This window comes from Zalophus californianus, chromosome 8, assembly GCF_009762305.2.
Source record: "Zalophus californianus isolate mZalCal1 chromosome 8, mZalCal1.pri.v2, whole genome shotgun sequence".
In the NCBI taxonomy this organism is placed as follows: Eukaryota; Metazoa; Chordata; class Mammalia; order Carnivora; family Otariidae; genus Zalophus; species Zalophus californianus.
The window spans coordinates 43,638,097-43,654,936 of NC_045602.1; positions in this window are offsets into that span (position 1 = coordinate 43,638,097).

Below are 16,840 nucleotides of genomic sequence, written 5' to 3' on the forward strand. Positions count from 1 at the left end.
GAGGTGGTCATTCAGGGGACAGTGACCACTGGTTGACCTCGGAGCTGGACCTGGAAAATCAGAGGCTCTTTAACTGTTGCCCTGTACTTGGAATGTATATTCAGCCCACCAGTCCCACAGCCAGAGTCATTTTTAACGTTGCAGCCTTGGGAAATGTGTTATTGAGACCATATGGATGCATACATTCTGGAACCCTGTTAAGGCCTCTATATAAACTTTTAAGATTCTGTCCAGAGAGTATGCAGATCTATTCATCTTGCAGTCATCCAAGACAAGCCTCACAGGGGCAAGTCCCCTTGCTTATTAAATCATCCACCTCCCAATCTAGAGTGGCCTGCTTCTTTCTTTGGTCTTCCCGTGCTATCTGGGTGGGGGCAGTGTTCACATTTCACACAAAAAGCTCCCAAGTTTGCTAACCAACAATTAGTATTTTAGCATTCAGTTATTTTTAGTATTTTTCTTCTTTAATTTTTTTATAGAAAAAAATGAAGCCATGTGGGTCTAGAATTTTCTTTCTGAGAAATTGTTTAACCACAAAGTATTTAATACAAGTAAGGTTTTCAGGTTATTAATTTCTCATCAAGTGTGGTATTATCTCTCTCATTTGTCATATAGGTATTTTCTCACTATCACTCTCTGGTAAGTCTTGCTAGAGTTATACGGATCTTTTGTAAAAACCAACTTTTGGCTATTTTGATTTTGTTTCCTGTTTTTTTTATTAATTCATAATCTTATCTTCATTTTTAATTTATTCTGCTCATTTTGTGTTTAATTTGCCCTTTTTATCTAATTTTTAATTTGGAAATTTAGGTAATTAATTTAAGACTTTTCTTATATGTATTCTAATGTCCATTCATACATATCTTATATGAATGACAACAGATTTCCCACAAAGTACTCACAAATTTTAACATGTTTGGTGTTATTTATCATTTGGTTCATAATAGATTTCAATTTCTCTTTGGTTTCTTCTTTTGTCCAACTGTTATTTAGATGTTTAATTTCTAAATATTTGGAGATTTTCTAGAAATCTTTCTGTTATTACCTTCTAACTTAATTCCATTGTGATCAGAAAAGATTCTGTGTATAGATTTAATCCTTTTGATTAAAAGTTGGGTGTACAGTTGAGTGTTGTTCATGCCTTCTATACTTTTTTCTTATGTGTATTAATTATTGACAGTATGATATAAAATGCTCAACTACAACAGGATTTATGTGATTTGTGTATTTCTTTAATTTCTCTGCTCAGTTAAACTTTGCTTTAGGTATTTAAAAGTGCTATTATTAGGAACATAAGCATGTAAGATTGCTATCTTTTTGATGAATTAATTCCATTACTGATAAAATTATTCCTCTTCATTCGGTAATATTTTTAGCTATAAAAATGCATTTGATATGTAAATAAGTAATCAATCTATTTTTGTATTAGTGTTAACATGGTATATCTTTTCCAATCCTTTTATTTATGTCTAATTATAATGTTATATTTAAAGTAGATTTTCTTTAGTGTATTTCTCACATTTAACTGGAGTGTTTAAACTATTTTCATTTAAGGTGGTTATTAATTTACGTGGGTTTCAATATACTATATTGCTATTTATTTCTATTAGTTTCATATGTTTACTTCCCCCATTTCCTCTTTTCTGCCATATGTTGTATTGTATTGTATATATTTTAATAATTCTATTTTACCTCCTTAGTTGATTTATTAGCTACAATAACTCTTTTTTTTTTAATGGTTGCTTTAGAGTTTACAGTGTATATCTATAATTTATCACAGTTAGCCTTAAAGTATTAATGTACTATTTCATGAAAATATAACCACCGCATATCAGGGCAATTCCAGTATTTCCTCCTGGAGACTGCTATAATATTGCAATGAACTTTAATAAATTTTACAATGCATCATTATTGTTTTTGTTTGAAAGAGTATCTTTAAAGAAATTTCAAAATCAAGATAAAAACATTGCTTTTTATTTACCCAACTTTGTGTAAATAGCTCTTTGTTTGTTTGGTGCACATAATTCCTTTGTCTAGATGTGGATTTCCATCTGATATTATTTTCATTTTGTCTGCAGGAATTTATTTAACATTTCCATAGTACAGTGACGCCAGTGATAAATTCTTCAGCTTTATTATATCTGGAAAAGTTTTTATTTGCTTTTCAAAGATATTTTTGCTACGTTGACTTTTTTCATTACTTTAAAGAAACTGCTTCATTGTCTCCAGACATATTTTTCCAGTTGAACTCTATTGCCATTCTTATGTTTGTTTTGCTGTGTGTAAAATATATATATTTTTCCCCTCTAGCTGATTCTAAAATATTTACTTTTTCCACAGTTTTAAGGAATTCAACATCATGTGCTTTTTCTGTAATTTCTTCAGGAATGTACTTAGGATTCTTTGAACTTCTTGGATCTTGGAATTTATAGTTTTAATAAGATTTCAGAAATTTTTTGATTCAGTATTACTTTAAATGTTTTATCTGACCACCCTTGCTCTTCTCCCCTTCAGTGACTCCTATTATACACATATTAGGCTTCTTGAGATTATTCAGCATTTCATTGATGCTCCCTTCCTCCCTTTAATGTCTTTTTTTTCTCAGTGTGTTTGGTTTGGCTAGTTCCACTGTTGTTTTCGTGTTCACTAGCCTTTTCTTCTGCATTGTCTCATCAGACATTCATATGATCAAGTGTATTTTTCTATTAGATATTATGGTTTTTATATCCAGAAGTTCAATTTGAGCCTTTTTTTAAATTTCTTTTATGTGCTACTTTATATGTTTACTTTTCTTCCCTCTGTCCTCCTGAAAACAGAATAGAATTACAACTGTTTTAATGTCTTTGTGTTCTAATTATAAAATCTGTGTCATTACTGTGTCATTTTATACTTTATCTTGTTAGGGATCACATTTTCCTGCCTCTTTTCATGCTTGGTAATATTTGATCAGGTTCCAGATATTGTGAATTTGTCTTGTTGGGTCTTGGATAATTTCACATTCCTATAAAAAAAAACAAATTATGGAGCTTTGTTTTGGGATGCAGTTAAGTTACTTTGAAACAACTTGATTTTATTTCAAGATTTTCTTTTTAAGTTTTATTAGGCAAGAGCAGAACTACTTTCATCTAGGACTGTCTTTGTTCTACTACTAGAGCAGTTTCCTTCTAATTACTCAACCCAATGTCCAGTGAATTATAAGACCTTTTCTGTTACCTGGTGGGAACATGAAAAAATTCCAGCACTGTGGGATCCCTGGGAATTATTTTATCTGCTCGTTTTGGGTAGGCCTTTTCAGGCATTGGGTAGTTTCCTAACATGCATGTGCTGATCAATGTTCAGCTTTAACATCAAGGGGGACCTTATGCAGATCTCCAAAGCCTTCATTCTCTCTTTACTATACCCTCTTCTTCAGTACTTTGCCCTGTGAGCTCTGACTACTTTGATCTAGTGGGACTCCCAGATCTGTCTTTTTAACTTAGGAAGACTGCCAGACTTCAAGTGTTTTCTCATTCCTGCACTGCAGTCTAGAAACTTCTTCTAGTCAGTGAACTAGAGCAATCAGATGGCTCACCTCATTTGTTTCCTCTCTTTCAGTGTTCACTATCATTTGCTGCTTGGTGTTTACTGTCTAAAATCTATTCTTTCATATATTTTAGTTTTTTTGTTTTTTGTTAAGGGCAGGAGAGAAAATTAAGTTCCCTTATTCCATCTTGGTCACAAGCAGAAGTTTGTAACTCTAGTTTTGATTTCTCATAGAAAATACTTTTTCAGAATTATGTCAAACAAGAGTATCTTTTATACTTTCTTGGGCAGCAGGAAGGGTAATTTTTTTCTTATCTCCTTTTAATGTTGTGAGAGTAATTTAACATGTAATGGCTGTCTCAGTTCTACTTTTCCTTTTACCACTGGGACAAGAACCAATTTCCTTATTCATGTGGGCTATATAGCCATAGCCCCAAATATCCTCTAAGTCTATTGGTCCTGTAAGTTAGCACACCATGAGGCACTGTTTACCTCTCTGACTCTCATTTACTTCTTTTTTTTAAGACCTGAAGATTTTCTTGTCTTTGTTTAAAGTTCATCAATTTAAAAATATTGTCTTATTTTATCCAGCATTATATGGGATTGGGTGGGGGAAGAGGAATACAAATTAGCTCTGTTATAGAGCTAAAATTTTTCACTTCATTTTATTTCATTGCATTACTTTGTATATATGTTAGTTATTTTTAAATAACATTTTATTTGAAGATTAATAACCTTAGACTTCAACCTCAGGCTACATGAAAAATATGTCAACAAGAAAACTCACTATTTAGAAATTTGTCAGTATGCCTGAAAATTTTTTATGTATGGATTAAAAGAGCACAGGAAGAGGCAGTTTTGTAAAGTTACTTTTGGGAATATGATTGTATTAGAGAACATGAAGTAGAAGAGAGGAAGTAAACAATGATCCAGGCATAGTGAAATCAACAAAGGAAAGGGGTGAGAATAGACTCTAACAAAACTAAAGTTGTAGTAGAGTAACCACATTAAGTAAAAGTAGTAGATGGTGCTTGACGTGATTTGCTCTATTTTATGCAGATGTAGGCTAAAAGGCAGAAAACCAAAGACCATGAAATCAGATTATTCAGATTCTAACTCCTTAAGGATCTGAAACTAGCTTAATTAGTACATTTTAAAGCAATAATAATGCCTCTATCCCAAATGGGAAACAAAGCTTAATGATCTTATTATCTGCCTCTTTTTAGCAAGTTGGGTGTCAAATGCTTCAAAAGTCTATGAATCTAAGACAGTTGTTTTTTTTTTTTAAAAAAAACTCAAAGTAATTATAAAATAATTGGACAAAGATAAATCTTCCAGAAAAAAATCCACATAATTTGATGAAAGAATCTGTTAAAAACAGAAAAGACTAGGAAAAAATTAATTGGGGTTTAACAAGAGCAAATAAAACCTGTAATTGTGACACATTTCACCTCTAGGTAGACACTGACCTGATAGTTGTTTTACTGTACAATAACTTCAACATAATTATTTGCACTCCTTCATAAACAGACTTGGAATTTTTACACAGTTAATGTTTTATGTGCACAAATACAAATGCATTCATGTATAATTACGTATCACATAAAAAGAATTAAATGTGTTTGTGATTATAAAAAAGACTGCCTTCTGTTTATACTTTTATAAGTTGAATAATTCATGTATTTGTTTAAGTATGGTAGGTTGTGTATAAAAGATAAGCTTTTTAACTCAAAGAAACACAAGTAGGATTGATTCAGACCTCCAGTAAGTTCATCCTTTCAATGATTCCCTAATAAAAGAGGAATACCTAAACTTTATCTTCAAATATTCTGACCACACTTTACCCATATAAATAATTTCCCCCAACCGCCAAACTAAATCGCCCTCTAATTTAAGCCATCTATATCTTTATCCTGAACTTCTTTCTTTACTTACTCCTTGTCTCCCACTCTGCTCAACATGAAAATAGAGTCCATCCTTGAAAGACCAGTTTAAATTATATCTCCCTGCTGAAAGACTCAAACCCTCCTTCTTTGCTCCATTTCTCCTACAGTGTTAGACCATACAGTGAAACATTTAATATTATTTATTTTCTCTATTTTTATTTTATATTTAAAAATGTTTAAATCTTCAAATAATTACAAATAATATAAATTATTTGTAATTTATAATAATTTGTAATTTCTTTGAAACTAATAATCAACTCCTTCTTCTTCCCTACTTCCCAAAGTGCATAACAGGAATAAACAAAAAGTACCTATCCCAAACATAATAGCTTTTTGATTGATTGATTGTCGATTGTTGGTTAAGATATCATGTACAGTGTCAGCCCAGGAACCTGACACTCCTAGAGAGGTCTTTCCTAGATAATCCCATTTCCATTTTTATTTTCTCTTGAGATGACTGAGGGGATCCATGAGTCATATGCCTAATATCTTCAAAGAGTCCTCCATGTGACTAAGTTTTCAATATTCAAAATTTGTACTTGGCCGTTGGTTTTCTTTGCAGAGGATGCTTTCCTGACAGTGTATTTCTTAACTTTAGCATCTTTTGCATTCTTGTTAGACTAGTAATTTCCCAAATTTGTTAGACTAGTAATTTCCCAAATCAAGTCATGATTCCTTTTTGCTTAAGTTGTTCCTTCAGTTTATCTCATTTTACCATAAGTAGGTCATAGAATAAAGGCTATGCTCTCAACACTGCTTGGAATTCTCTTCAGCTAAATATCCAAGTTCATTGCTTTCAGTTGTGCTTTCCATATAACTATAGGACACAACTAAGTTTCTGCATTCTCTTTTCCTCTATTTTTGAATAACGTACTCTTCACTTCCTTCTAAATCCTCACAGACAGTGCCTTTAATGATATTTCTACCAATACTCTTTGTGATGATTTAATTATTCTCTAGAACAATATAGATTTTCTCTACTTTGCTTCTCATTTTTTTTGAATCCTCACTAGCAGTCACTAACATCCATATTTCTGCTAATAGGCTATGGAAGGCAAACGTAGTTTCACTCATGCTCCTCAAGATTCTTCCAGCATTTACTCATTACCCAATTCCAGCGCCATTTTCACATTTTTTATTTATGTGTTACAGAAGCATCCCATTTCTAGGTACTAAAATCCACATTAATTTCCTAATGTGCCTTTAACAAATTACCATAAAATTAGTAGCTTAAACAATCCAGATTTATTATCATAACGTCATGGAGGTCAGAAGTCCAAAAGGGGTTGGAAAGCCTGTGTTCTATCTGGAAGCTCTAGGGAGAGTCCATTTCCTTGCCTTTCCCACCTTCTAGAGACTGTTGGCATTCCTTGGCTCATGGTCCTTGTTACTTTAACTTCTGCTTCTAGCTTCATATTGTCTTCTTTGCCTGTAACCCTGCTGCCTCCTCCTTCTTGTTTTTTTAAATATTTTATTTATTTATTTGAGAAAGAGAGAGAGAGCACATGAGTAGTGGGGAGGGGCAGAGGGAGAGGGAGAAACAGACTCCCTGATGAGCAAGGAGTCCAATGTAGGACTTGATCCTAGGCAGCTGCTTAACTGACTGAGACACCCAGGCACCCTGTGCTGCCTCCTTCTTGTAAGGACCCTTTTGATTACTTTGAACCCTCTGAGAAAATTGAGGTTCATATCCCAAAATCAAGATCCTCAACTTAATCATGTAAGCAAAGTCTTTTTTTTCCATATAAGGTAACATATTTATAGGTTCCAGGGAGCAGGACCTGTATATAAATGGGGAACCATTATTCATCCAACTACAAACTTCTAAAAATATTTAGTTTATTATCTATAGAATTATTTCAAAAATTAAAATGAATTAATATATCTGAAGCACTTAAAAAAACTGCTGAACATTCCTATGGGCTAAATAAAGAAAGCATGTTTGTATAAGCAAGCTATTTGTAGAAAGCCTTGAAAAGCCGATAAATAAATGATAGCATATATTGTATGTATATTTATATATCCACACTATTGACTGGAGTGTTGGGAAATGAACATGCTAACATGCTGCTTGTGGGATGTGAGGTGATTAAAATTTTCTGGAGGTGGGGTGGTGATACAGGGAAATTAATACCTCTAATTATCTCTTCTTTTCATATAGCCATTTTTAACTTATGTATTATCTTAAGAAAAATGACTGATTTCCACTAAAAATATAATTAATGCTGTGCTTTTGGTAAAAAGAAAAAATGGAAACCTTCCTCAGTATCTAACTATAATAGATTAAATGAATTATCATAGGTTCATATGGGTAATTGCATTGTACTCATTAAATATGTCCTTGAAAAGTACTTAATTATTTGAGGAAATGTTCATGATATACTTATAGGTAAAAAAAAGCTAATCATCAAAGAAAACATGCAAAATGATCTCAAGTCTATAGGATCTCAAATATTTTTTTCTTTGCATTTTTCTAAAATTTTCTAGAATATACATCTAGTATTTGCAAAATAGAGATTAAAAAAATCCATGAATGATCCAGAAATCTTCTTCTAATTTTTTAAGAGTATAAATAGAAAAATGAAGAAACATGAGCTCAGAATACATTCCAATTAATACAAGTAAGACATGGGATCTACAGTAATGATTAATAGCCTGGGCTTGGGATTCAAAACAGATTAAATCTTAGCTCTGATAATTGAGCTGAGTGAATTATTGGAATTGGGTGAATTATTTGGCCTCTCTTAACCATATTTCCCTAATCTTTAAAGTTGACGTAGTAGCATTAGGTATATCACAGAGGTTTTGTGACTATTACATGAAATAATTCATGTAATGTAATAGTGTTTGTCACATAATAAGAGCTCAAGAAAGTTTAATTATTAACACCATCATCACTAAACAAAACTTATACTTTCCAAGTTCCAGTTTTAGTAAATATAGGCTATAATCAATACAGGATCCACCCAACAAACATAAGGATCTCTGAAATGAATGAAGTAGGCAAGGTTGCTTCTTGCTACCTCCTATATTTCCTATCCACTCCTTCTGAACTCCAGATTCCCTTTTCCCTGCTTAACTTTTTCTTTTTTCCTGTGCACATATTGCCTTTTAAAATATTAGATAATTTAGTTATTTTGTAGGTTTAATGTTTATTGCTTGTCATAAGATTCCCTAAGGCACTGTCTTTAGTTTGTTTTGTTCATTACCATGCCCTCAATTGATATTTGCTGAATGAATGGGTAAATGAATGGGTCTTAACCTGGCTTAACCCTGCAAAATTTGTATATATTGAATTCCCACACAGCAGGGAACCTCCAAATTCAGACTTTACCAAGAACTGCTTCATGTATTAGGGATCAGATTTGTGTAATGTAAAATTCACATCAAATTTTGTGTCCTATTGTTTCAGACCTTAGTTATCTGTAAAATAATTCCAAAATCCTTAGGAATGAGTTAATGTATTTAATTGTAAATGGAGATATAATCATTGGCTGTCAGCTTTTTCTCTCTCTGGATTGAGACTCAGATTACTTGGACAGAGGTACTCTGGGTGCATTCATTGGCTAGATATGGCAGGGTGTGTGATTAAATGCAGGAAGTGTGAGGGAGTGGATTTGGGCTAATGATTTACATATGCCAGGAAAAGATGGAATATAAATTCTTATGTTTTCTTTTGTACCCTCATCATACACCTAGAATGATGGTATTCCATTCTCACCCTTCATCCATTTCAATCAAGAAAATACTATTTTCTTCAGATTTGGGCTAAATGTGTTAGGATTCCGGCTAGTGCTGAAAGAATCTTTCCTTTTGGTTATTGACAATATTTTTATAATTACTTACCATCCTCATCATCATTCCTTGAATTTTTTTCCTTCATTTGTAAATGTGGTTTGTTTTGTTGGAAGAATATTTCAAATTTAAAGAGTGCTAAAAAGAGTAAAGAGCCCTAAAAACAACTGAGGTTTTATGTTGAAAGCATTTCTCTGAACACCTGTGAACTGTTGAATTTAACTGGGCTACAGCTGGAACAGGCTGTGGAGAGGAGGAAGCAGGCTGGCTTTTCTAGGCAAGCATACATTAACATCACCCTGACTTTAACAGGCAAGAGGGCAGAGTGGCCACGCATGACGTGGACTAGACTAGAACATTCATCCTCTCTTCTTTACCCTTTCATCTACATCTGTTTTCAAGATAGGGTAAGGGAAATGTTTAAATGACTGGTACTGTTTAATAGGTTAACTCTACCAGTGGTATTACCATTTTATTAAAGCCATTGCCCTAAACTGAAGTAATGAGAAGGAAATTGTGCAATTCCAGTAAGCAGTGTAGAGGAGTCAGGAAGGAATGATAGGTAGTTATAAAATATGGCTGGCTCATGTTAAGTGCTCAGTAATTAGGTACTAGTGTTCTGCATGAGGATGTACTTTTTTAGAAGAGGTGATTTTTTTCCGGTGTTGGAAAACAGAAAGAAGAGGAACCATTACTTAAGAATCTCATGAAGAGGGTTGGCCAGCCTGGTAAAAAGGGTCATTTCTTGAGGATTCAACTGTCACAAGCCAGTCTCTGCATCTTATATGCTTCATCTGCAAATGGAGAATGAAGTTTTCCCCTAGTCCTATTTTCTAACAGTATTTTAAGCATCAAATCAGATTAAGAAACTGAAAACACTTTATAAAAAGTAAAGGTATAATATGCAGGTTCCAGAATTTTTGAAGAGGATGGTATTGAAATTAAACAAAGGATCCGTAGCAGTGTCAGGATTAGTTCTATTCCACAAAATCCAAAATTGTACTGACATTTTTGCCCCTAAAACATGTTCATATTTCTTAAAAAGAAATAAAACTTTTCTAAGTCATTTTTTTCTTATATGGATTCTTTGCTCCAGTTAAACTAGTCTTCCTGTCTGTCTTTTAAAAATGCTTTATTTCTTCCTTCTTTCATATTTTATTCAGCCTATTTTTTTCTTTTCCTGAACTGTCCATATCCTTTACCTTATGTAAGCAAAATAGATCATAAAATGAAGGATTTATGCTGATTTTCTTAAGTAAAGATTAATGCCCAATTGTCTAAAAGATATTTGGATATTTAGATATTATTATACTCCGTATGTGTGTGTGTGTATGCATAAGTAATTGATGGTGCTAATTTTATGGCAACTTGTCAAAATGTTCCTTAACCAAATACATTAAGCGTGCCTGCATAGGAGGTAGTATGCAAACAGGAAAATACGCCTTGAAATGTTATAAAAGATGACAGTCTCCTAATAGCTGACCTTTTGTTGCAGGATTCTCAGATACTGTGCTGAGGTAAGATCTCCACAGAAGTCATTTCAGGTGAGCTACTTACTTTGCTTAGAACATTATCCCAACTGCATTTAATGATATAGCAATGATCTTAACCATAGCACAAATACTTTAGAGGACTAAACAAGGGTAAGCATTCTGTGGTAGAACAATGAGTCACAGATGGATTTAGGCCAGATGGACAATGGATGTCTAGAGAGGTGAAACATGAGGGCATTGACCTCATCCCCAGAGCTTGCAAGCTTTCAGTTTTATCCAGCAGAAGTATGGAGCTGTGAGCCTTCTAACATATGACTCATTTTATCGAAAATATGCAAAGGATTCAGGAGCCCATGTTACTCAAATTATCACTAAGTCATTGCTGAATGAAAAGGACAGACATTTCCACTAGGTAATTATGCCAAACGGTCAACACTTAGGTACAGACAGCAGCTAAATACCAACATAAATATGGACAATCATGAAGAGTAGAATCTAACCATGAAAAGGAAGACAGTAGTCAGAGATGTGAGATTAATAAAATAATAACAATTAAAGGATGTTTTTAAGTGAAATATGATAAATATTGCAGTACTGACTTGAGATTAGTAACTAAGGTTTACTAGATACTTTGTGGTAAATAAGGCATGAAGCATATGTTACACAGTCATAATAAAATTGAAATTCCCTGAAATAATGAAGGAAAGACATCTGAATTCTGGATGGATATAAGGTAAAATTGATACATAAATGACCAGTAAGACATATTGTGGTTAAGATGATTTATCCAAAGAAATATGTGTCAGGGGATTGCATAAAGAGAACGCAACACACAAGTGATAGGATTTCAACTGACTTCAGACACTCCATGGCAATATTCAAACTGTATGACAAGGATAGGAAATAATCTAACTGAGGGGAGATAGGGAAAAGTTGCTCACTGAAGCAATGTTAGAAGTGAGTTAGACTATGAGACTAAGGCCAAAGATACTATATATAAGTACTTTAATTGGTAAGGGGTTGCCCAGTAAGGTATAGGTTAATAAATATGAAATCACTATACATTCATTTATAGTATAACTATTTGCCTTAAGCAAATGTATGATGGATGGTGAGATCCAGGTTTCTCATTCTTAGAGGAGACGTTACAATTAACCAGTGTGGGAAGGCTAGAATTACCTGTGTGGAACTGGATTACAGTTAGAGACCTCAGTCTGAATTGAAGTTTTATATATATATCTAGAAATATTTATAGATGTGTTTATATACACAGTTTGGCTTACACAAATATATCTCTATCACTTGAAGGGGCCAATAATAATGACACCTCAGAAGTAATGAGCATATACAGTATCGAGATCTTGATTTTTTTATTTATTTTATTTTATTTTATTTTATTTTATTTTATTTATTTATTTATTTTAGAGAGAGGGGGTGTGGAGGGACAGAGGGAGAGGGAGAAAGGGAATCTGAAGCTGGCTCCATGCTGAGTGTGGAGCCCAATGCAGGGCTTCATCTCAGAACCCTGAGATCATGACCCTTAGCTGAAATTAAGAGTTGGACACTTAACTGACTGAGCTACCTAGGTGGCCCTAGATCTTGATTTTTAATAGTATTCTCCAATAAAAGGACCATGACTTCTTGGAGAAATGGCTGGTTCTAAGACTGGGTCAGAGAATATACAAGATGAACCTATAATATCTTGCAGTGCCAGAAAATAAAGGAGAGCTTAAAAAAATAAGTAATAAGGGAGTGATAAAAGCAAGAAAAGACACATGTTGACAGGGGTATGTCAAAGAAGTCAACTGAAAGAGCTCCCAAGCTAGAACAATTTGAGCAACAAAATAAAATAGTATTGTATTGAAACTCAAAAGTATAAAACAATTATCTATCCTTGGTACTATGTAATGAAAATGGTAATTTACCTCTCTAGTTTTCCTTCCAGAAACACATTACCTGTTCTAATCATGAGAAAAATAGACAAATCCCCATCCGCAAAGCCAACAATATTAGGGTAAGTTCTTCTCATGCTGCCATCTCTCTGACTTTCTCTTCTACCTCCTTAATCCACTTTTACCCATCCTATCATTAGATTGGGTTCCTTTAGATAAGCCCAAATCCTGTTTTAAGGTCAACTGATTAGTAAACTTTATTTCATCTACTACGTAATACCTTCTTGCCATGTAAGGTAACATAGTCACAGGATTTAGGACATAGATTATCTTTGGGAGACCATTCTACTACCTAATATGCAAGGAGTCAATCAATTTTATTCAAAACTAAAACACATATTAGCTATGTTCTGCAATATTTTTCTTAAACTTAGGAATAGGCTTTAGAATACAATATGCCTCGAGAAGAAATATTTATCAGAGATCCAGCAATCACTTCAGATTTTCCTCTATTTTTTCTAAAAAACTGAAGTAAAATTAATTTAACATTTTAAACATTCTGTGTTTGGTATATTTTCAATTGTTTTTATGGGTAATTGTATCTATTTGTCTTTTATGTATCTATCTACCTTCTATCTATCTACCTAGCTATATATAATGAGACATAACTGGAATGTTATATATGATATGTATGGTGAGAAAAACGTGCATAATTTGACTCACGTGATAGGAGGTTTATTTTACTTTTTATTAATTTTTGAGTTTAGGTGCTATAACTGTAATTAATAAAACTTTTATTTTATTGATTTATTTATATTCTTTTTTATTAAGTTGTTTGTACATATTTTCGTTGAACAGTGCCTCTGGAGGTGCATTTAAGGTTATGTGTGATACTCTGCCATTAATGTTTTTTGCCCCAAACCAGGCTTGAGACAGCTAAAAAAGGCATAAATAAGGCTAATAATGGAAGATTAAAGGAAAAAAATAATAAATAGAGGAAAAAGTGCTTGCAAAGAGAGGGCTTAATGCATTTTTGGTTAGAAAGGCATTTGGGAAAAAGAAGCCTGTAAATAGAGTTCAGGAACTCTTAGAATTTTATTGAAAAATGATATTATGTGTAAGACATTCACTAGTTGGGAGTGGGAAACCTCTCGAACCAAAGTGGCATCGCATTTTAAGATGAGAAAGCACATGGTCTTTTTGCACAGTTTCCCCGTGAAAGGCATATGAAAAAAGAAAATGGAGGGACAGAAACAGGGAAGGAGGGAGGGAAAGAACATCCTATTCATTTTGAGAAAAGAAGCTCCAAGAGACCCAAGAGATGCAGTCAACATACTGCCTGGCATGTTGAAGACACTCATTCTGACTTTGGGGACAGGATTGAGGAGAAGCGATTTAGATTTAGAAATGAGTCTGGAAAGTAATTCCTACAGAGGTATCACCCAAACAAACCCACCATAGACCAAAACAAGTAGTATGCAGACCACTGTGAGAGAGGCCTGAGGTTAACCATTGATGAGACAAATGCCAAGGTCCTGTAACAACTCCAGTAAGCTCTAAAATGGGAACTCACACTATTTATGCCTATAGTATGCCTCTTCTCATAAGCACTGCTTCATGGTGCTATATGATGTTTCAAGCTAGTCCTGTGCTTGGTAAGGTTATTTCTATGATAAATTATTTTAGGGACCACCAGAGACCTCCTCGCTTTATAGGTGATTATTGCTAAAATTGAGCATTTTCTTTGTGATGGCACTTTTTAAAATATTTCGCATGTTAGACTTTTCAGGATTCCAAATATAAGTGAAATCATGAACTATTTGTCTTTGGCTTATTTCACTTAGCATAATGTCTTTTAGGTTAATCTATGTTGTTTCAAATGAGAGGATCTTTCTTAAGGCTGAATAATATTCCATTGTGTTTCTAAATCTTGGCTACCATAAATAATGCTTCAGCAAACATGGGAGTATAGATATTTGTTTAAGATACTGATTTTGGGGCGCCTGTGTGGCTCAGTCAATTAAGCATCTGCCTTTGGTTGCCTTTGGCTCAGGTCATGATCGATCGAGCCCTGAATCAGGCTCCCTGCTCAGCAGAGAGTCCGCTTCTCCCTTTCCCTCTGCCCCTCCCCGTGCGCCCCTCCCCCCAGCTCATGCTTGCTCTCTCTCTCTCTCTCTCTTTCAAATAAGTAAGTAAAAATCTTTTTAAAAAAGGATACTGGGGGGTGCCTGGGTAACTCAGTCGTTAAGGGTCTGCCTTCGGCTCAGGTCATGATCCCAGGGTCCTGGGATCAAGCCCTGCATCAGGCTCCCTGCTCTGCAGGAAGCCTGCTTCTCCCTCTCCCACTTCCCAGGCTTGTGTTCCCTCTCTTGCTGTCTCTCTCTCTCTGTCAAATAAGTAAATAAAATCTTTAATAAAGAATAAAAAAAAGATACTGATTTCATTTTCTTGGATATATATCTAGAAGTGGGTTGCTATATCATATGGTAATTCTCTTAATGCTGTTTTCCATACTGACTACACCAGTTTAGATTCCCACCAACAGTGGATAAGGGTTCCCTAAAAAGAGTCAAACTCATAGAAGCAGAAATTAGAATGGTAGCTGCCAGGGTCTGAGGGGTGGGGGAAATGGGGAGATGTTGGTCAAAGAGTACAAAGTTTTGCCTATGCAGGATGAAGAAGTTCTGGAGCTCTAATATACAATATGATGACTATAGTTAATAACACTGTATTGGATAATTGAAATTTGCTAAAAGAACAGATCTTATGTGTTCTCACCACATTAAAAAAAAATGTGAGCTGATGGATATGTTAATTAGCTTGATTTTGGTAATTACCTCACAATGTATAAGTATGTGCAAACTTAACATTTTGTATACAGTTTTTTATTATTATGTTCAGTTAGCCAGTATATAGTATATCATTAGTTTTTGATGTAGTGTTCAATGATTCAATGATTCATTAGTTGTGTATAACACCCAGTGTGTATGTTAGTTGTGTATAACACCCAGTGCTCATCACCACATGTGCTCTCTTTAATAGCCACCAGCTACCCCAGGCCCCCACTCTCCTCCCTTCTGCAACCCTCAGTTTGATTCGCGGAGTCCAGAGTCTCTCATGGTTTTTCTCCCTCTCTGATTTCTTCCCAAAATGTGTATAATTTTTATTTGTCAATTATAACCCAAGAAATCATCTGGACTAATTAATTAATTTATTAATTCAAGCATATCACAGCTCCAACAAAAACAAAAAAATTCATGTATTGGCTTCCTTAAAACTTGCAAAAACTAAACTAAATGATAATATTATCTCAAGGGTAAATTGAAGCAGATACATTAAATGTATTGGACATGTTTCCACCTTTGTTAAGGCAGAGCCGAGAGTTGAAGAAGCTGTTTGACTGCAGAACCCATGCTACTAGAATAGCCTGACCTGGAACTTGAAACTTCTGCGGTACTGATTTCTTTGAGTTATGTCAAGGAAGACCAGTGTTGACAAACCTGTTATTCTCACTGGGGAAGTTTTAGTTCTACTATGCCATGGATTCTGTACAAATTCAGTTCAAAGCCCCTACTCTGAGCCAGTCTGTAAGTGAGCAACTTTAGCATATACAGTTATAGCAATGACAATGCCTTCAGTGCAAAGGAGTGTACAATCATTAGAGCAAATTTCTAGTGAAGCCTGAGAGGATGAGACACAGGTTAGGAAGAGTCAGGAAGAGAGATGCTATTATTTAACAAAAGATGTGCAAAAATCACGGGTAATTAGTTGCAGTGTCAGTATAGAATTGTAGACTTTCAGCGTCTCAAACTTTAATAGTTTTCTCCCCGCTAAGATCTTCATTCACTAGAAAATTGCCTTGTTGTATATTTTGTGTTACCTACTCTCTTGAAATCTGATTACAAAACAAATCAAAGCAAATTTATTTCCCTCAAAAATAGACAAATATGCAAAGTTTTGTATATAGTATAAGGATGTTTCCTGACCCCAAGTTAAGAGCAAAAAATTTAGAACCAAGTATGGCAAGGTGAACCATTGGTAAGAAGGATACATAAGGATATAGTTTGATAATGAAGAAATACCTCTAAAATCTTAGAAACTGGAATAATCATTAATATACTCACTGCTTATTACATACAGTTGGCCAACTTTTATTGAGCACTTATTTACTCCACAGAGTGAGGTTAAGACT